Here is a 23,214-nt window from a genome sequence, read left to right as displayed (position 1 = left end):
ATTCTTCACAGACTATTCCAAAAAATCCAAAATGATGGAAAACTCCCAAACTCTTTTTATGAAGCCAGCATCACCCTAATTCCCAAACCAGATAGAGACACAACTAAGAAAGAAAACTTCAGGCCAATATCGCTGATGAACATAGACGCTAAAATCCTCAACAAAATATTGGCAAATGGCATCCAACAACACATTATAAAGATCATACACCATGACCAAGTGGGATTCATCCCAGGGATGCAAGAATGGTTTGATATTCACAAATCAGTAAATATAATACACCACATAAACAAAAGTAAAGACAAAAACCACATGATCATATCAATTGACACGGAAAAAGCTTTTGATACAATAAAACAGCCATTTGTGATAAAAAACACTCAGCAAAGTGGGAATAGAGGGAGCATTCCTCAATATAATAAAGGCCATATATGAGAGATCTACAGCCAACATCATTCTCAATGGGCAAAAACTAAAAGCTTTTCCACTAAGATCAGGAACAAGACAAGGTTGTCCACTTTCACCACTTCTATTCAATATAGTATTAGAAGTTCTGGCCACAGTGATCAGAGAAGAAAAGGAAATAAAAGGCATCCAAATCGGAAAGGAGGAAACAAAACTGGCACTGTTTGCAGATGACATGATAGTGTACATGGAAAATCCTATTGCCTCTACCAAAAAACTGCTCAAACTAATAGATGAATTTGGCAAAACAGCGGGATACAAAGTCAATATCCAGAAATCAAAGGCATTTTTGTATACCAACAATGAAACAGAAGAAGCAGAAATCAAGAAAAAATCCCATTCAATATAGCAAAAACAAAAATAAAATATCTGGGAATAAACCTAACCAAGGAGGTAAAAGACCTGTATGCAGAAAACTACACAACACTGATGAAAGAAATCAAGGAAGACACAAACAAATGGAAACATATGCCGTGTTCATGGATTGGAAGAATTAACATAATCAAAATGTCCATACTACCCAAAGCAATTTACAGAATTAATGCAATACCTATTAAAGTTCCAATGGCATATTTCACAGACATAGAACAAACACTTCAAGAATTTATATGGAACCATAAAAGGCCCCAAATAGCAGCTGCAATTTTGAGAAAGAAGAACAAAGTAGGAGGGATCACAATACCTGATATCAAACTGTATTACAAGACCACTGTAATCAAAACAGCCTGGTACTGACATAAAAACAGGCACATAGATCAATGGAATAGAACAGAGAGCCCAGAAATAAACCCAACTCTCTACAGTCAATTAATATTCGACAAAGGGGGCAGTAACATAAAATGGAGTAAAGATAGCCTCTTCAACAAATGGTGTTGGGAGAACTGGACAGCTACATGCAAAAAAATGAAACTTGAGCACCAACTTACACCATACACCAAAATAAATTCAAGGTGGATAAAAGACTTAAATATAAGCCGTGACACCATTAAAGTCCTAGAGGAGAACATTGGCAGGAAAATCTCAGATATTTCACGCAGCAAGATTTTTACTGATATGTCCCCTAGAGCAAGGGACATAAAGGAAAGAATAAACAAATGGGATCTCATCAAAATTAAAAGCTTCTGCATGGCCAAGGAAAACAGTATCAAGATAAAAAGAGAAGCAACAGTTTGGGAAAACATATTTGCCAATGACACCTCAGACAAAGGTTTAATCTCCAAAATATGCAAAGAACTCACACGACTCCACTCAAAGAAGATGAGCAACCCAATTAAAAAATGGACAAAAGACTTGAACAGACACTTTGCCAAGGAGGACATACAGAGGACACAGAGATGCATGAAAAGATGCTCGATATTGCTAGCTATCAGAGAGATGCAAATTAAAACCACAATGAGATACCACTTAACACCAGTCAGAATGGCTACCATAAACAAAGAAATAAACAACAAGTGTTGGAGAGGTTGTGGGGAAAAGGGGACTCTAGTTCACTGTTGGTGGGATTGCAGACTGGTACAACCACTATGGAAAACAGTATGGAAGTTTCTAAGAAAACTAAAAATGGACGTGCCTTTTGACCCAGCAATTCCACTATATCCTAAGAATCCTGAAGCACCAATCCAAAAGAACCTATGCACCCCAATGTTCATAGCAGCACAATTTACAATAGCCAAGAGTTGAAAGCAACCTAGATGCCCATCGGTCAATGACTGGATCAAAAAACTGTGGTACATTTACACAATGGAATTCTATGCTGCAGAAAGAAAGAAGGAGCTCCTACCCTTTGCAACATCATGGATGGAACTGGAAAGCATTATGCTGAGTGAAATAAGCCAGGTGGTGAAAGACAAATACCATATGATATCACCTTTAACAGGAATCTAAACAACAAAACAATCAAGGAAGCAAAATGTAACCAAAGGCACTGAAATACAGAAAGTGCTGACAGGGTCCATAGGGGAGAGGGGAGAGAATCACAGGGGAAAAGGGGAAGGACTGACATGAACAACTATAAAGGACACATGGACAATAACTAAGGTGGCAGGTGGAGATGGGAGGGAGGTGGGGAGCACTGGGTTGGGCAGGGCTGGGAATACAAGACAGAAAACTACTTGAACAAGAGTTAAATAAAAAATTTTTAAAAAACCACAATACCATTTGCATTACTACTCCCCCAATGAAATACTTATGTATCAATGTAACAAAATATGTAGAAGATCTATATGAAAACCCTACAAAACTCTGATGAAAGAAATCAAAGAAGAACTAAATAAGTGGAGAGGTATTTTATGTTCCTGGATAGGAAGACTCAGTACTATCAAGATGCCAGTTCTTCCCAGTTCGATTGATAGATTCAGTGAATCCCTATCAAAATGTCAGCAAGTTATTTTATGGATAGACGAAGTTATTTCAAAGCTTATAGGGAGAGGCACAAGACCCAGAATAGCCAACTCAGTATTGAAAGAGAAGAACAAAGTTGAAAGACTAGGCAACTTGACTTCAAAACCTACTATAAAGCTCAGTACTCAAAACGTGCTATTGTTTGAAATAATAGACAAATAGATAAATGGAACAGAATAGATGGCCTAGCAATAGACCGCCATTAATACAGTCAACTAATCTTCGACAAAGAGGCAAAGACAGTAATGTGAAGATCGTTTCTTCAACAAATGGTGCTAGAACAACTGGATATATATGCAAAGAAAGAGAAAAGAACATAGGTATGGTGATGCCTTTTTAGAAACAACACAAGATACACTATCCATGGACAAATAATTGACAAACTGGACTTCATTAAAATTAAAAACTGCTCTGTGAATGACAATAAATATTCAGAGAATTAGTAGATAAGTGATAAACTAGGAGAAAATATTTGTAGAAGACACATTCTAATAATGGACTGTTATTCAAAATATACACAGACTCTTAAAATTCAATAATGGAAAACAACAACCCAGTTTAAGGAGTGGGCCAAACCCCTTATCATACACCTCACCAAAGAAGACCTACAGATGGCAAATAAGTGTATGAGAAGATGCTCCACATCATATAGGGAAACACAAATTAAAACAATGAGATACTCCTACATACCTATTAGAATGGTCAAAATTCAGAATACCAACACTAGATGCTGGTGAGGATGTGAAGCAGTAGGAACTCTCCTACATTTATGGTAGGAGTGCAAAATTGTGCAGCCATTTTGAAAGACAGTTTGGTGATTTTTTACAAAATTGAACATGTTCTTACCATATGATCCAGCAATAGGATGCCTTGGTATTTACCTAAAGGAGTTGAAAACTTAAGTCTACACAAAAACCTGCACAGGAATGTTGAAATAAGCTTTATTCATAATTTCCAAAACTTGGAAGCAATTGAGATTCCTTTTAGTGGGTGAATGGATAAACTGTGGTACATCTAGGCAATGGAATACTATTCAGCACTAAAAACAAATGAGCTATTACGCCATGAGAAGATATGGAGGAATCTTAAATGCATATCACTAGATTTAAGAAACAAATCTGAAAAGGCTATATATACTGTGTAATTCTGACTATATGACACTCTGGAAAAGGTAGAGCTATCGAAACAGTGAAAAGATCAGTGGTTGCAGGGTGGAGGGTGGGGAAGAGATGAATAGCCAGAACTCAGAGTATTTTTAGGGTAGTGAAAATACTCTGTATGATTTTATAATGATAAATGTATGTCATTATACATTTTTCCAAACTCACAGCATGTACAAGACAAAGACACAATTCTAAAATAAACTATGGACTTTGAGTAATTATGATATGTCTATGTAAGTTCATCCTTGGTAAAAAATATGCCATTCTGGTGAGTGATGTTGATTATGAGGAGGCTATGCCGGTGTGGAGGACAAGGGGGTATATGGGAAATTTCTTCACCCCCTCCTATATATTTTTGTAAACCTAAAAATACTCTAAAAAATAAAATCTTTCCAACAAAGGAGGTAGAGCTGTATGTTCAGATATGGGGCAATCTCTAGGATGTGTTGATAAATGAAGAAATTCGTAGGATGAATAGTAGAGTCCAATCCCTTTTGTGTTAAAAAAGTGTTCATATATGTAAGTAAATCCATGCAAAAATGGTATGAAGGGCACCTAGCAAGTAGAGGGAAAGGGATCATTTGTGCTTTAAATTATATGTATTTTGGATGTTTTAAACTTTCACAGCATATATATATATATATATATATATATATCCATAGCTCCATATTTATGTAATACAAGTTGAAATGAGAAAAGAAATGACAAAATTTTGCATTCTTGTTCTATTTTTACTGTTAAGAACATAAAAAATACTCTTCTATTTACAATTAAAAAGGATTTAGAAAGGATGAGGGTACCTGAATATGTCCCTCCACAGAAGGCATCTTTCAATACTTACATCTTTCAATTCATCTTTCACATTTCTGAATAGGTCAGATGATGTTTTGGGAGCAGTTTCTTGAATCCACTGGGGATTTTCTAACTAGATTCCCAACCCTGAGCTAGAGCTAAGGGGCCTTCATTTTCCAGGAACAGGCCGGCAGTTGGCAGTGTTTGCTCAAAGGCAGGTTGATGTCCTAATCACAGTGTTTTGCCTGTAGCAGTGGCATTTCAGAAACACTGACAACTGGGGAGGAAGCAGCAGATAAGTAGTGTATCACTGGCCACAACAGGCCTTTCTATTACTCAGGTTAAATTGAAATACATGCCCAATTGTGAATATTAAACAGTGTTATCAGAATGTTTGACAGCTCATCTGGGAATATAATAAAGTTCTACTGAGGAGGCAGAGGTATAATCCAAATCTCAAGCATTTTCTTTATACATCAGTGAGTGAGAGGATTATAGGTATCACTGCCATACAAGTGGGATTGATGCATGTGTGTGTACACATACATGCATGTGTACAGACATATTCACATATTTACATGCATGTGTATGTATGCGACAGCCCCAACCTAGAATATTTTATGCTGTTTTCCTTGGCACCATGAAAATATTTCCCAAAGATAAAATTCTGGCTTGTAAGCTGCACTCCCAAGGGGGCAAGGATGGGGAAGGAGTGTAAATAGGTGTGCAAGAGATAGCGTAGAAAGCAAATTCTGGTGTGGTTGTGGTTAATGATTTAGAGTTTCTGTTCTGTGTGTAATGCATCTATCCACTCAACAAGTTCATTTTATTTGTTTAAAAAAACAGAAAGAAGGAGAGTAGATACTGAATATTGAAAACAACTTAAGTATTAATCTTTCATGGAACTGTTGTATAAAATGATTTCATTTTGAGAACCTTTTAAAACAATTTAAAAATAATTGTTGTATATATGGCCATAACTTTGTGTTCTTGAAAGGAATAGCTTGAATCATCAAGATGCTGCCAGTGCCTACATCCTGTGCAACTTATATGGGGGCTGAGGCAACTGTCAAAGAAGTAGTGCATGCGTGTGCTTTTGTGTGTGTCTGTGTGTGCACACATGTATTTGCGTATGTGTTTAGGGGTGTATGTGTGAGTGGTGGGTGGAGTGAGGATGAGAAAGGGTAGGGTTAAATGAAGAGGCAAAGTGAGAATTTTTTTTTCTTTCCTTTCCATTCCTTTTTTTCTACTTTCTCCCCTTTCTTTTTTCTCTTACTACTTTTGTCTTCTTTCCTCCTTCCGTCTCCCTTTTTTGCATTTTTCCTCATTCCGTCTCCCTTTTTTGCATCCACTATTCTGTTCTTATTCCCTCTCATCTCGTTTGTATATAGAATTATGGTATTTTTTCAATAGTTTATTATGCTTTTAAAATATTTTATTTATTTATCTTTAGAGGGGAAGGGAAGGAGAGAAGGAGAGAAATGTCAATGTATGGTTGCCTCTCATGAGTCCCCTGCTGGGAACTGGCCTGCAACCCAGGCATGTGCCCTGACTGGGAATCGAACCTCGATCATGTGGTTCGCAGGCCCTCGCTCAGTCCACTGAGCTACACCAGCCAGGGCTAGTTTATTATGCTTTTAGAAAACACCTTTAGCAGAAGAGAAACTCATGTGAATTACTACAGTATTTCAAATCATGGTTGTTTTAGGAATATATCCCAGGTAACTCTAATAGGGAACATTTTTGAATAACAAATTTCATTAATAGGAATCACTATGAGAATAAAAACAATTGGATTAAAAATACTTCTAACTCTAAAAAATCATGTTTTTGTTGGAATTATCTTCATTTTATTGAATACAAAGAAATTAGAAATATTATTAAAATATAGCATTTAATAATGTTTCAGATTCCCTCTTTTCAATTCATTTTTTCCCTTAGAAGTACCTGAATTCAATTGTGACATTAAATTCTCAAAGTTTACCTGTGTATTTTTAGTGCCTTATTTACAATTTTGTTGTTGATTTGAAATAATAAAAGTTATTCAGTGTGAGCAGATTTGAATTGACAACAAGAATGGGCTATTGTTCAAGATTCATTAACCAGATGCCAAACTAGAATATAATAAAAATATCCAAACTACTCAAAGTAAATATTTCATTTTATCTTAGTGTTTGCTGCTGCTCTCTCCGGAGTTCCCTAGAATTTGTGTTGGTTGTTCAGCAGAAAGAAAAAAACAAAGTGAGCTCAAGTTTATCAAAATGTCTGACCTTCAGTTTCTTCTTCTGTGAAGTTGGGACAGTAGTAGTACCTACTTCATAAATATTCATACTATTATGAATACAGAATAAGAAAGAAGTAGGTATGTGAAAATGCTATGTAAGTATTCATTATTATTCAGTGCTTAGAAGGGAGAGAGTTTCATTTTTCTTAAAGGTTTTGCTCTAAGTTCCATGTTTGTTTCTAATTTGTGGTTTGATCATAGCAGCCATGGATATCCATTGAATTAATGAAATCTTGTTATATTATTGAAAAATTTTCTGAGAGAATAATAATATATTACTTTTAAAATTTAAATGTCCATAGTCATTATCTTAAAAGAATGTTTTTTGAGGAAAGGCCATGTGTTATTATTCATCTTCACATTGTTGTCACGGTACCTGGTTCATGGTTGGTGCACAGTAAATACTTATAGCGTGACTGGATCTATAATCTCACTTGTGGAAGGGGACAGTGGTTCAGTCCTTTATTAAACATTTAATACTTGGGCATCAGGGACAAAGAGTTCAAAAGAGTACTCACAATGATACTTTATCTTCAAGTCTGAGGCCATTGGTGGAAGTAGATTTTGGAGCAAGTCTCCATTTTGTCTTTGACTTCTGTAAGACCCCAGAATTTCAGGGCTCTTGGGTTCTTTCAACCTGGCTTTGGGGGTACCTCACATATCCTGTCTCCAAGCATCCTCTTTACCCTCTCTCTCTTCTTCCTCCTATCCCTATCCTTCCCACCCTCATTCTCTCCTCTTCCCAGGGACCTGTTTTCCTTGGCCTCTACAGCAGCTTGTTAACCATTGAGTTCCATTTGGCTTCACTCTAGAAGGATGGTGGTTGTTGTGATGGTGGTTATGGTTGCAGCTTTTGGTCCCAACAACTACACCTTTTTTATTGCCAACATTGGTATCCTCATGGCATAGCAACTGTTTTTTTAAAATTTTTTAATTTAATTCTTATTCAAGTACAGTTTTCTGTTTTATATTCCCTGCCCTGCCCCTGCCCCAGTGCTCCCCACCTCCCTCCCATTTCCACCCCCGACCTTAATTATTGTCCACGTGTCCTTTATACTTATTCATGTGAGTCCATCCCCTATTCCCCTATGATTCTCTCCCCTCTCCTCTCTGGACCCTGTCAGCCTGTTCCTTATTTGAGTGTCATTGGTCATGTTTTGCTTGCTTGTTTGTTTTGTTGTTTAGATTCCTGTTAAAGATGAGATCATATGGTATTTATCTTTCACCGCCTGGCTTATTTCGCTCAACATAATGCTCTCCAGTTCCATCCATGATGTTGCAAAAGGTAGGAGCTCCTTCTTCCTTTCTGCAGCATAGAATTCCATTGTGTAAATGTACCATAGCTTTTTGATCCAGTCATTTACTGATGGGCATCTTTCAACTCTTGGCTATTGTAAATTGTGCTGCTATGAACATTGGGGTGCATAGATGACATGACAGTGTACATGGGAAATCCTATAGCCTCTACCAAAAAACTGCTCAAACTAATAAATGAATTTGGCAAAACAGCGGGATACAAAGTCAATATCCAGAAATCAAAGGCATTTTTGTATACCAACAATGAAACAGAAGAAGCAGAAATCAAGAAAAAAATCCCATTCGATATAGCAAAAACAAAAATAAAATATCTGGGAATAAACCTAACCAAAGAGGTTAAAGACCTGTACGCAGAAAACTACACAACACTGAAGAAAGAAATCAAGGAAGACACAAATGGAAACATATACCGCGTTCATGGATTGGAAGAATTAACATAATCAAAATGTCCATACTACCCAAAGCAATTTACAGAATTAATGCAATACCTATTAAAGTTCCAATGGCATATTTCACAGACATAGAACAAACACTTCAAGAATTTATATGGAACTATAAAAGACCCCAAATAGCAGCTGCAATTTTGAGAAAGAAGAACAAAGTAGGAGGGAATCGCAACTGTTTTTTTTAAAATGATGCTACAGAATCTATCTCTTTTCCACATTGAAGTATAATTCCTAATTCCCCTTCTGGTACCATGCTTAATATGTGCCATGCCCTATGAGAAAGATAAGGTTGGGATCAGTTTGGGGTAAAGAAAATTATGCTATCATAACTGAATGAACATACTAACATTTTTAATACAGGGCTTATTCAATTAAGGTCTAGAATTTTGTTCCCTTTGCACATACTACTCGAGCTTTGATTATTTTTAGTGGCAGTNGGGAATCACAACTGTTTTTTTTAAAATGATGCTACAGAATCTATCTCTTTTCCACATTGAAGTATAATTCCTAATTCCCCTTCTGGTACCATGCTTAATATGTGCCATGCCCTATGAGAAAGATAAGGTTGGGATCAGTTTGGGGTAAAGAAAATTATGCCATCATAACTGAATGAACATACTAACATTTTTAATACAGGGCTTATTCAATTAAGGTCTAGAGTTTTGTTCCCTTTGCACATACTACTCGAGCTTTGATTATTTTTAGTGGCAGTTGAAGTATCAGCACCATCATTGAGATTGGAAGAAGGATCTCTTCTAGTGTCTGAAATTAAGAGGAGGGGTCAAAGCACTGAGAGTGAGTTGTGTGTGAAAGCAGGATCTTTGGCCAGTAATTAAGGCTAATGACCCAGTGGAAGAAATAAAGGGCAGAGGCAAGTCTAAGATGGTGCTGATGGCTGGCAGCTGAATTCCCTGATAAAATTAATTTTTTTCCTCAAAAGCCTTTCCAGGAGCAGTACAGATGGGGCCCTAGCTCTACCACTTCATAACTGTGGAATTTTAGGCAAGTCTCGTGCTCTCTGAGTCTGAACATTTTAACCATGATATGGGGTAACAATAATTAGTAATATCTGTTCTGCCTATTTCATGGGATTGTTGCAAGCACAAAAAAGGACAAAAATAAATAACCTGGAGAGGTAATCAAAAGCTTATCTTAAATGAACAAACAGGTCCCACATAGAAAAGGAATTATGGGTCAAAAGCCAGAAGTATCACTCATTTGTAGCTCCCTGCACTAAAATATGTATTTTATTTATGTTGAAATTCAAATCAATGTATTTGAGAATAATATTTATTATAAGTGCCTTTCGTCCAGAATTGAGCCAATATGTTTTGTAATTAATATGGATACAAAACAAAGCTGGATCTTCAAAATCTTTAAATTGACTTTACTGCATTAATAGTGTACTTGATGCATGTCTCAGACATTGGTTAGTGATGAAGCATACTTTCCAGATACTCATTGTAATTTATGTCAGTACTTTTAATAACTCCTACAAGTGCAGCCAGGGGAAGCCCATCTCTCTTCAACATAGGCCTGGTAATTAGTGCTCAGGAAGCGCAGCTGTGACATAGTTATAGTCTACCCAGTTGCTGTTGTCCTTGCTTGTCAGCATTCTGACAAGGAATGTTTATCACTGTACTAGCTGGCTCCTCAACTTTGACATTTAGCCACAGTGGCTTACCCTTGACTCCAGTCACCTAGAATCTGGCTTACTTAGCAAGGCTGCCACACACTCCTGCCCACTCCTCCCCAGGAGCTTCCCTGAAGGCCAACTTTAGAGTGATGTTAATGTTAGATTCAAAGGTTGCAAACTTGGCTTTTGATTCTGGCTTCTTATTATGCAGGGATGAGCCTCTCAGCCTTAAGGAGATGAAAACAAATCTAACTCTCAGGGAAGGTGAGATCCAGAGTCTGGTGGTCCCAGAGACAGAGAGAGAATCACATATGGGTATGCATGGGACCTGTTGGGGAAACCGAGCAGGAGGTGGAGGTGGAGGTGATAATGGTTATGGCAGGGTTTCACTGGCAGGAGAAGTGGATAAATGCAATTATTTGTGGACTCATAAATGTGGCTATTCTCACTATAAGACTTGTGTTATGCAAATGGAAGGACTGGGCAGTGTGATGGATTCATCAGTAGTTTTAGGAACATGAGACTTGATAAGGCTTCTTGGGGACAAGCTCAAATGGATTGATAGTAAAATGTGATCTTTTTAATAAAGATTTTATTTATTTTATTTTTAGAGAGAGGGGAAAGGAGAGAGAAAGAGAGGGAGAGAAACATTGATCAGCTGCCTCTTGCACACTTCCATCTGGGGACCTGGCCCACAACCTTGGCATGTGCCCTGACCAGGAATCGAACTGGTGGCCTTATAATTTTCAGGCCAGCCCTTAGTCCACTGAGCCACACCAGCTGGGGTGAAATATTATCTTATTAGCAATAAAAGGAACCTAGCTGTTGCTGAGATGTAGCCATAATGATCAGTCAAATCACATGATGCTTTATTTAATTCTAATGTTTGAGAGATGTTACTTCACCAGGTATGAAAGAATTGCATTACAAATATATCAGATTGCTTATTTTCCCTCTTTCAGTTTTATGTGTAAGAGTTACATTCAAGTTTCAAAATACCATTGAACTTATGTTGTTGAAAAGAGGGGCTATTTCCTTGGCATGGAATTGGATGGAGTCTTTGTCCTCAAGTAGAAAACTGACTAATGAAGTCAACAACACAAAAATACACTGTCAATAACAGATACAGATAAGATATAGCCAATTCTCAATTGACTTAACTTAAAATTTCTATAAGTTGAACTATATAGCTAATGAATACAATTTTCTCATGGCTGATTTCAGATATATACAGGATGAAATGGGAAGTTGATGCTAAATTAGATTAAGCCACACACAAAAGATGCAAAATCCATAATGAAAACAGGTTTTTAATGAATCCATTGTTTATTCAACAAATATTAAAGAGTACCTACTATATACCATGTGCTGGAAATATGAGGTGAACATAATATACATGTTCCTACTCTTGTGGCATGGACACTCCAGTGCAGTGGAGATGACTACACAGAAAGGAATGACCATAAAAATTCAGGTAGTGAGACATTTGAATGATTCTCAAAGGGTGGTCCTACATTAACACTGGTGTCACCAAGGATGTTGTTAGAAATGAAAATTCTCATAACTCTCAGTTCCACACTAGGCCTACTGAAATAGAAACTCTGTGAGCGTGGGCACAGGAATTTGTGTTTAACAAGTTCTCAAGGTGATTCTGATGTATACTCAAGGTCAAGACTGTGATGCTCTGGATAGAAGTAACATTGCATGGTATAGCTGAGAGTACTTAGGCATTCCATTTGGATTGCATGCAAGGGGAAGACTTCTCTAAAGAGCTGACATTTAAGTCAAGATCTGAAAGTCAAGAAAACCCACAGTGGTTCCAGACAGGAGGAACAGAGAGGACAGAGCCCCTATGTTGGGAATGAGCATTGCATATCTGAAGAGCAAAAATGTTGGTATGCCTTAAATATAGTCAAGGGGGAGAGTGGTTCAAATTATGGACAGTGGTGTAGGCAGGGCTCAGGTAGTGATTGGCAGAGCTTTCCAAATTGAATGGGCATATTAATCACTTGTGGATTTTGTTAAAATGCAGATTCTGATTCAGTAGGTCTGGGGGTAGAAATTGAGATTCTGAGTTTTTAGCAGTCTGGGGTCCATGGACCACACTTGAGGTAGCAAGGATGTAGGGCTTTGAAATAGCAAAGTGCAATTCAATACCAAATCTCTGTGGGTGTGTGCATGGGTGGGTCTGAGATTATTTGTTTTAAATTTTATGTTCCTTCTTGGATAATTGAACATTGGCTTACACTGTGGTGTGTTTCAGTGAGGGGACAGTTGATTGGATTAGGTTGTAATTGGGGCAATTGGGAGGTTTTTTCAATTAATTATTAAAGGAGAAGGATGTAGTTTAGTGCTGAGTGGCAGAATCTGATCAGGTATGGATTGTCTGGGCCTTAAGAGAGAAAGGGAGAGTTTTGGACAAGAGGCAACTGTGTCATCTTTTCCATGCAGGATGGAATTCCTGAGCTGACCAGTGAAATATCCTCTTTATTGTTGCCTTTTATTCAGGGTTTCTCTCCCTTTTTAACTCCTGCCTCAGTGGCCTTTGGACCATCTATAACTTTGCCTCTCTCCAAAGTCCTAGCTTCCTATTAGTGATCTAAACTGTGCAGATGTTTAGGTGTGCTCTCCATCTATTACCTCCTTCCTGAGTACCAAGATGTTGAGATCAGCTGAGTGACCTTCCCTGTTGGGGTCAGTGCTGTGGACCTACAGATGAAGCTGTGTGTCCCCAAACACCACCCAAATGATTTTGGATCTACCGTGGGAATTGTTCATGTTTCCTAGCCTCCTTATACATTCCTGCCCGTTTCAATGTCCTACCTGTGCATCCTATGGCATCTGATAATGATGTGTCCCTGATTTTTGGTGTCATTGGGTTCTTTCACCCTGCTGTGTGGCCTTTCCCATCAGCAATCTCAGTAAAATGCTTCCTGGGAGTTAGTTTTTGCTACTTAGCTCTTTGTGCCTCCTCCTGAGTCCCCAAAGCAGAACCCTTTCCCTTGTTTTACCTTGGAGCTTTTTTTTTTCCTTACTGAGTACTAAGCACCCACCAAGATGCTCCACCCTTTCCACTTTCATTCCTTTCTTTTTCCATTCAGCAAACACTTATTGAGGCTATTTTATGTGCCCAAAACTGTACAAGGCCCTGGAGCACAAAGTTGGACAAACTCAGTCCCTGTCTCCTAGGACCTCACTGTTCTGAGAGAAGAGAGAAAGGTAAACAATAATTAGAATACTACAGCTTGGGAAGGTGAGAAAAAGGCAGAAGAGGGATGGAAATGGGAGAAAAAAATGTTGGCACTGTTGGAGGAGGTAGAGAAGGGCTTTGCTGGAATTTTGGCATTTGAATTGGTTTTTGAAGGATGGTCAGTAATGGACAGGTTGCTAGGATCTTAGATTTATAAACTAGGAGGGATGGAAAGAACGTTAGAAATTACATTTTGGTTCAGTTAATAATGAGCCATCCAGAATGTTAGAGGACAGTGTCATAGATCATTTAAATTCATATCATCTTTGCCTTGAGGCTTAAATACTGGGGTCTTTTTATATTCCTGCTGCCTTGTATTTAAGCAAAAAAAAAACCCCAGGAAAAATAAACACCAGAGTTTTCTGTTAAAGTTAGGCAAAAAAAAAAATCCCTCATAAAAAAGAAAGAAATAGGGTTCCATAAATCTCTGTATGTTTTTGAAACCTGAGAGATTATATGACTTGCCTGCTTCTCCTAAAAGATGAGGAATTTGATATTTTCATTCTTGTATTATTTAGAATTTCTGTGCTATATACCAAATAATAACTATAAATACATTATACCCAGAAAGATGTTTTGTTCCTGTTGCTGGTGAAAAAAATTAGCTCACTAACACTTCACCCCCCAATTATACTGTTCTTTCATTGGAGCGCTGCTCATCAAGATAACTGACAGTTTCAATTATTCTTTGTAAAAAGTTGACATCCAAGCTGGGCATCCTGCCTACAAAATAGCATTGGTTGAGGATGAATGGTAAGCTAATGAGCCTACCTACCTCCTTCCCCCGCTTTGTGCCCCCCTCCCCCATCATGAAGTATGATACATAGCATTTGGCTTAGTAATACAGAGAGACATTGAAACTCTAGGGAGGATGAAGTAGTTATACCCTTACCTGGATAAAAAAAAGTGAAAATGGAGAATTCTCAGCCTATTGGTCAAAGGAGTGCATGTCTCATCATTAAGCATGACCCTTGCAATGTCTCCTCCTTTTTTAAAATCCTCACCTGAGGATATATTTTTATTGATTTTATAGAGACAGAGAGAGGAAAAGAGAGCAATAGAGAAGGAGAAAGAGAGAAACATCAATTTGTTGCCTCCTGTATGTGCCCTGACCAGGGATAGGACCTGCAACCTAGGTGTATGCCCTCACTGGGAATTGAATCTCCAACATTTTGGCGTACAGGACAATGCTCCAGCCGAATAAGCCACACTAGCCAGGGCAAAATTTGTATTTTTTGTAGAGATGAATATTGTATTTGTACTTTTTCAGCCATAAGAAACAGATATCCTGATTTATGATGCTTTAAAGAAGATAAAATTTTATTTTTGATATGTGAATAAATCTGGTTGTGTTGGTTCAGTGGTTCAGAAATGTCAGGACCCATCATGACTGCAATTCTCCTGGCCTTTCTCTATTGCCTATTGCCTCATGTTTGCAAGAACACTGCCATAACTCTAGCCCTCATGGTCATATTCAAGACATATAGAGGGGCTGGTAATGTTTTTGGTCACATCTTTTTTTTTTGAAAGAAAAATTTTTCCAGAAGTTCTCCAGATAACTAACTTCCTCTTACATCTTTTTAGCCACAACTGGATTCATGGAGCCACCTCTAGACATAAGGAGAGCTGATAAAGTAGGAACTGAATCCAATGCTTCTATGAACAACATTGAAAGGGCTGTTGGCAAGAAAGAGGCAGAGTTTGGATAGTGCAGGCAGTGACAGTGTCTGCTACAAATGGAGAAACATACCTATACCTAACACTGGTGTACAAAATATTTTTAAAAATACCTCAATGTTCATATGACACAAACAAGTTAATGCTAGATTATTATGCCAATTATTATGCCCAGTATTCTGGAAGAATTACAACAGAGATAATTAACCTAGTTTTGACACTTTGGGCACCTGCAGTCAGCTCTGGCAGTCAGATAAGATCATCCCAATGAGATTTACCTGCATTATGAGAGACAATATGAATTTTTACATGTTATGATCCCAGCAACTAAGAGTATTGAGCCATACAATACACCTGCGTATTTGTCCTGAGACTTTCAAGAACACTCCAGTTTTTTCAAAAGCACTAGTGAGCAATGAACTAATATCAAAATGCAGGTATTGGTTCATTTACCATTTAAATGACTAATTCCCCACATAATAGCTCACAGTGGGGGTGATTCAAATTAGTACCTTACCAAAATTATAAATTGCTAGGAGAGAGAGAGAAACATCAATTTGTTGCCTCCTGTATGTGCCCCATGCCATTATAATCCAAGATCTCTCACAAACAGCCAAAACCATGAATGTTAAATTTGCAAATGGAATAATGCCTATGGTGCATTCTCCAAAATGTGTTTAATGGCATCAGTAAAATATCAGGTCATAGTTATCATAAGGATTTTCAGTATTTACTTAAGAAGGCACTGAAGTGGATACATTTTTATTATTTCATTTTATTTAGAAATGGTAAGAAGCTATTGTACTCAGATATTGTTCTATCTGAGAGATGACCAGACTGAGGTTTGAACTTTCTTTGTCTAAGAGGCTTGAAGCTCTTCAGTTGGGAAATAAAGTTCTGCTTAAAATAAATAGCTGTAGGATTGCTGAGTTCAGGCCTTAATAGAAGTGAAGGTGGCTTGGATGTAGAAGAGAAGCAGAGTAAGGAGGATGATGGTGGTTAACATTAGGGGAAAAGGCCTGGAAATTGGGTCTAGGAGTTACCCTTTTTCATTTCTCTCATCACTATCCCATTGTCTCCCTTAGACTTCGCTCTTTTTTATTTTTATTTTTATTTTTATTTTAAAAATACCTTGCTGCATGGATCACATTCTGGAAATAGAAGTGTGTTAAGTTGCCTGGGTACATATATCCTTAACTATGCCCATGCCTATAGCTATCTGTATTTAGGGGTGTTAGGCCCCCCAGATTACCAATATATTTGTACTTACAAAGACACCAGAGCATATTTAAATATGACAAACTGGTGTTGCGATCACACATTTTATTGTTTAATGTAAGATAGACAGTTCTATGAATGGCAGTCCATGCATTAATTTAAGCGTTCCCCTGATTTTGTACATAATGTTCTCTTAGAAACTCAAATGTATAAAACTTAAACAAGATTACCTGTGAATTCTGTTACCAGAGGCCTGAAACACATTCTAATATCCATAATTATACCTTGCCTTTTAGGCATCATCTTCAGTCATTCATACATTTCCTACATGTACTTTCTCCCTTCAGAACACAGCACAAGGTTGACCAGCTTGAAGTCAATGAGATTCTGATTGAGGCTAATGACTTATCACTTTCTACAGGCCTAATGATTTCTATCTTTGTCTCAACCATATTGAGTTAATGAGACCTCTGCTTCTAGTCATGGGTATCAACACTTTTCATTTTTCTTCCTCTACTCATATTTGTGACCTAATAAGGGAAAAATGCAATAAGATATTCATATAATTGTACAAACATTGCTTTACTTTCACAAATGGGAATGCATCTAACCAGCAGGGCTATTATGAAATAGCCAACCATATTCAGATGCAAAAGAACTCTGATTTATGGAGTTAAATATATAAAGTATCAACATATGGATTGCTGAATAAACACATTTCCTTGTATTCAACTTATTACAATTTTATAGTTGGTACTCAATCATATACTGCATATATAAAAGCCAGGAGCAGGAGCCAATACTCCTAACTCCAAGTTAGTGTTTACTAACAATTTTCAGCAAATATTGAACATCTACTCTTGTATGCAAGATACTGTTCTAGGTAGTAACACTCTATTTCATGTGATCCTGAACTAGAGTCTTTATGACAACTCTCTGATTCCAACTTGATTTTTATTTTTGTAACTCCTCTGATTAGCCCTTTGGCTTTGTGTCTGCTATTTTCTGTAGTGGTCCTGCTTTTGGAAGAGGCTTTCTACTTGTAACATCTGCCCACTTGGATTTTTCCTTTGACTAGGAGTAAAATCCAGGCCATTTCAGTCCTACTTTTTTACTATATGGCTAAATTACCTTGCAGTGGGGACAAGGAGCCTTGGAAGAATCTCTGTTGAGTGATAATGACAAATTTCTGTAGACCTTGTAGCCAATCATTAAAATTTAGCGCTCTCAAGTGCTAACCAAATGTTGAGAGAAACTTTTTTCCTATTGTTCTATTTTTACTCTCAAGGTTTTCCTTTTCCTTTCTTTTCTTTTTTTTTTCCACAGGTAGTCTGGTAGGAATAAATAAAATAAAACAACCCACTCTGCCTTTCATCAAGTGGCATGGAAATGAGTTTGCTCTGTAAGGAGAGTCATAGGTTGAGCTCCTAGAAGTTGGCCCCAAAGTAGTGTTTTAGTGTGCAGAATGTTAGTTAGAAGTCAATGCCTATGGAAAGGAGGAGGAAGATGCAAGTTTGGGCAGAGGGAAGAGTTGGACTGTGATGCATACCTGGCAAAGCTTTGCCTGACTTCGTGGACTGTGTTATCCATCCAAGTTAACCCTCAATGGGCTGGAATGGCTGGTTCTTTACTCCAGACCTCTATCAGCCAGGGAACATGGGCTGCATCTGGAAAAATGTGCCCTTGGGCTAGGTGCCTCTCTGCAGCTCAGGCATACCTAGATGGAGCTGATAGCTGGGGCAACAGGTCTTCCCTTGAAGGTGGGTCTGGTTACACACTTCTGAAAGCAAACAGAAACAGAGGGGAAATTCCTCAGCTTGATAAAAAATATTCACAAAAACCTATATCCTACTTTAACAGTGAGAAGCTGAATGCTTTCTCCCAGAGTTTGAGAATAAGGAAAGGATGTTCTTTCTCTTCATGTCAGTCAAGGTTTTCCAGGGAAACAGAACCAATAAGAGAGTAATATATCTAAAAAGAGATTTATTATGAGGACTTGGTTCCTGCAATGTAGAGCAGGAGTGTCAAACTCATTTTCACTGGAGGCCATATCACCCTCACGGTTGCCTTCAAAGAGCTAAAATAATTTTAGAACTGTATACATGGAACTACTCCTTAACTGTTAAGGAACTGAAATTACATTCAGCTCTTTGAGGATAACCTCAAGGCTGTTGTGGCCCCCAGTAAAAATGAGTTTGACACCCCTGATGTAGAGGCTGAGAAGTCCATGATCTACCATCTGCAAATTGGAGATCCAGAAAAGCTGGTGATATCATTCAGTCTGAGTCCAAAGGCCTGAGGACTGGGGAAGCTGATGGTGTAAATCCCAATCTGAGAACTGGAGGAAATTACATGAGATGTCCCAATTCAACCAGTGAGGCAGTATAGTAAGGGGCAAATTCCCCTTTCTTCCTCGTTTGTTCTGCTCAGGCCCTCAACAGATTAGATGATGTTCACCCACATTGTGGGGGAGCCATCTACTTTACTGAGTCCAATGATTCAAATGCTAACCTCATCTGGAAATACACCTCACAAACATACCCAGAAATAATGCTGAATCTGGGCACCCTGTAGCTAGTCAGTACATAAAATTGACCGTCACAGTCACCAGCCCTATTCAGCATTGTACAGGAAGTCCTTAGTAGTGCAGTAAGACAAGAAAATGAAACAAAAGTTATAAGATTGGGAAAGAAGAAATAACACTATCTTGTTATTAGATAAAATAATTATCTATATAGAAAATCACAAATAACATACAAAAAAACTCCTTAGCTAATAAATAATAGAAAGGTCACAGGACACAAGGTGATATAAAAAAGTCAATGCTTTCCTATATACCAGAAATGAACCACTGGAATCTGGAATAAAAAAATAACATTTATAATAAGACCAGCAGAATGAAATACTTAATTATAGATTTAACAAATACATAGAAATCACATATGAAAAATTACAAAGCTCTGATATAAGAAACCAAAAATCTAAATGAATGGATAGACATTCCATATTCATGGACTGAAACACAATATTGTTAAGATGACAATTCTTTCCCATTTTATCTACAGATTTAATGACATTCTTATCAAAATCCCAGCAAGTTGCCCTGGCTGGTGTAGCTCAGTGGATTGAGCTCAGGTCTGTGAACCAAACAACCGCTATTCGATTCTCAGTCAGGGCACATGCCTGGGTGGCAGGCCAGTTCCCAGCAGGGAATGCACGAGAAGCAACCATACATTAATATTTCTCTCCCTCTCTCCTTCCCTTCCCCTCTAAAGATAAATAAATAAAATCTTTTAAACATATTTTTAAAAATCCCAGCAAGTTATTTTATGGGTATTGACAAACTGATTCTAAAGTTCATAGAAAGGTACCAAACCCAGGATAACCAACACAAAATTGAAAGAGAACAAAGTTGGAGTACTGATACAACATGACTTACTATAAAGCCACAGCAGTGTTTTTCAACATTTTTCATCTCATGGTACATAAACACTAATTACTAAAATTCTGCACACACCAAAAAATATATATTTGCTGATCTGAAAAAAAATAGGTATAATTTTGATTCATTCACACTAGATGGCTGTTGTGTTGGCTGTTGTCATTTTTTCTTATTTGACAGTAAAAAGGAAAAGAGATCAGTTCTCCTGACTAAATAGTCAGGTATGGCATGTTTTAAAAATTTTTGCAGCACACTAGTGTGTCTCTTGTGGTACACCAGTGTGCCATAACACACTGGTTGAGCTGCAGTAATCAAGCTAGTATGGTATTGGCAAAAGAATAAACAAATAGATCAGTGGAACAGAATAGAAACCCAGAAATAGACCCACATAAATATAGTCAACTGATCTCTGACAAAGGAGTAATATAATAGAAAAGGACTGTCTTTTCTTTTTTTTTAAGCTTTCATTTATTTATTTTTAGACAGAGGGGAAGGGAGGGAGAAAGAGGGAAAGAAACAATAATGTGTGGTTACCTCTCACAAGCCCCTCACTGGAGACCTGGCCCACAACCCAGGCATGTGCCCTAGACTGGGAATTGAACCAGCAACCCTTTTATTCACAGGCCGGCACTCAACCACTGAGCCACACCAGCCCAGGGAAAAAGGACTGTCTTTTCAATAAATGGTGCTGCTCTATTGGACACTGATATGCAAAACAAAAAACAAAGACAAATAAAAAACAACTTAGATGCAGACCTTGCACCATGCACAAAAATTAACTTCAAATGAGTCATTGAATTAAATGTAAACCACAAAACTATTGAGCCTCCAGAAAATAGGTAACCTTTGATTTGGCAATTAGTTTTTATTTTTATTTATTTATCTATTTATTTATTTATAATATATTTTATTGATTATACCATTACAGTTGTTCTATTCCTCCCTTCATCCCCCTCCACCCGCACACTCCCTCCCCCACCATTCTCCCCCCCTTAGTTTATAACCACGTGTCTCAAGTTCTTTAGATTCTATATTTCCCCCACTATTCTCACCCTCCCCACTACCTATTTTCTACCTACCATCTATGCTATTTTCTGTGCCTTCTCCCCCCTTCTCCTCCTCCCACTCCCCTGTTTCTAACCCTCCATGTGTTCTTCATTTCTATGGTTCCACTCCTGATCTAGCTGTCCTCTTGGTTTGCTTTTGTTTTAGGTGTGGTTGTTAATAACTGTGTGTTTGCTGTCCTTTCACTGTTCATATTTTTCATCTTCTTTTTCTTATATAAGTCCCTTTAGCATTTCATATAATAAGGGCTTGGTGATGATGAACTCCTTGAACTTGACCTTATCTGAGAAGCACTTTATCTGTCCTTCCATTCTAAATGAAAGTTTTGCTGGATAAAGCAATCTTGGCTGTAGGTCTTTGGATTTCATGACTTGGAATACTTCTTTCCAGCCCCTTCTTGCCTGGAAGGTCTCTTTTGAGAAATCCACTGACAGTCTGATGGGTACTCCTTTGTAGGTGACTGTCCCTTTATCCCTTGCTGCTTCTAGGATTCTCTCCTTCATTTTAGTCTTGGCTAATGTAATTATGATGTGTCTTGGTGTGTTCCTTCTTGGGTCCAACTTCTTTGGGACTCTCTGAGCTTCCTGGACTTCCTGGAAGTCTATTTCCTTTGCCAGACTGGGGAAGTTCTCCTTTATTATTTGTTCAAATACGTTTTCCACTCGTGGCTGTTTTTTTTCCCCCTTCTGGTATCCCTATAATCCAGATGTTGGAATGTTTAAAGATGTCCTGGAGGTTCCTAAGCCGCTCCTCATTTTTTTGAATTCTCCTTTCTTCATTCCTTTCTGGTCAGATGTTTTGTTCTTCCTTCTGTTCTATTCCATTGATTTGAGTCCCAGTTTCCTTTCCATCGCTATTGGTTTCCTGGACATCTTCCTTCATTTCAATTAGTTTAGCCTTCATATGTTCCTCTAATTTGTGACTAAAGTCAACCAGTTCTGTGAGCATCCTGATAAATAGTGTCTTGAATTGTGCTTCTGAGAGGCTGGCAATTTCTCGGTCGCTGAGAGTTATTGGCTCTGGGACTTTGAGTTCTTCTTGCGCCATCTTTTGGGCTGTTCGTGACTGTTAAGTAGCAGGATCAGAGCCCTAAAGTGTTCACTAGAGCAGGGCAACTCAGTCGCTGGGTTGCGATGTTGTATGTGGGGGCGGGGTCAAAGAGGAACAATTGTGTCCCCCACCGGCGCCACAGCCACCACCGTCACCAGGCCCACGCGTTTCATTCCACTGCACGGGAGTGTGCCACCGCCGTCAGCCCTCCACCATTGGGTTCGCCCCCTGGGGCCTGCGTGGTCCGTCTCACTGTGCACGAATGTGTGACCACGGTCTGTCTGCCCCACACCCCAACTGGTTCCAGGCTGCCTGCGCGCCTAGGTTGGGGGATCTGTCCTGCCTGACCCAGCTCCGCTGCTGGCTCCTCCTCTCTTACCATCCCCGTTGAATGGTTCATAGTTGTCGGACTTCCGTATAATTCAGTTTTCTGATCTTTAGGTGTGTCCTATTTCTCCAAACCTTTGTCGTATTCAAACTTGGCTGTGGGAGAAGGCACAGTGTTTCCACCTATGCCTCCATCTTGGCGGAAGTCCCTGATTTGGCAATTAGTTTTTAAATACGATACCAAAAGCATGATCCAAGAAAGAAAAAAACTGATAAATTGCACGTGATGAGTTTGTTTAAAATGAACAAAGTCTGCAAAGTACACTGTTAAGAGAATGAGATTACAAGCACAGACTGGGAGAAAATATTTACAAAATATATATCTGATAAAGGACTGTGTCCAAAATAAACAGAGAATTCTTAAAACTCAACAATAAGATAAGAAATATCCCAATTAAAAAATGGGCAAAAGATCTAAACAGTCACCTCACTAAAGAAGATGCACAGGTGGCCAATAAGCATATGAAAAGATGCTAAACATTATTTGTCCTTTGGGAACTGCAAATTAAAACAAGAGTGAGATACCACTACCTATTTACTAAAAAAGAAAAAAAGTTCTGATAGTACCAATTGCTGGCAAAGATTCAGAACAAGAGCCCTCAGTCCTTTCTGGTGGGAATGC

This window comes from Sturnira hondurensis, unplaced genomic scaffold (assembly GCF_014824575.4).
Source record: "Sturnira hondurensis isolate 20B ecotype Veracruz unplaced genomic scaffold, ASM1482457v3 Scaffold0002597, whole genome shotgun sequence".
Classification (NCBI taxonomy): domain Eukaryota; kingdom Metazoa; phylum Chordata; class Mammalia; order Chiroptera; family Phyllostomidae; genus Sturnira; species Sturnira hondurensis.
Note: the sequence above shows the minus strand (reverse complement) of the source record.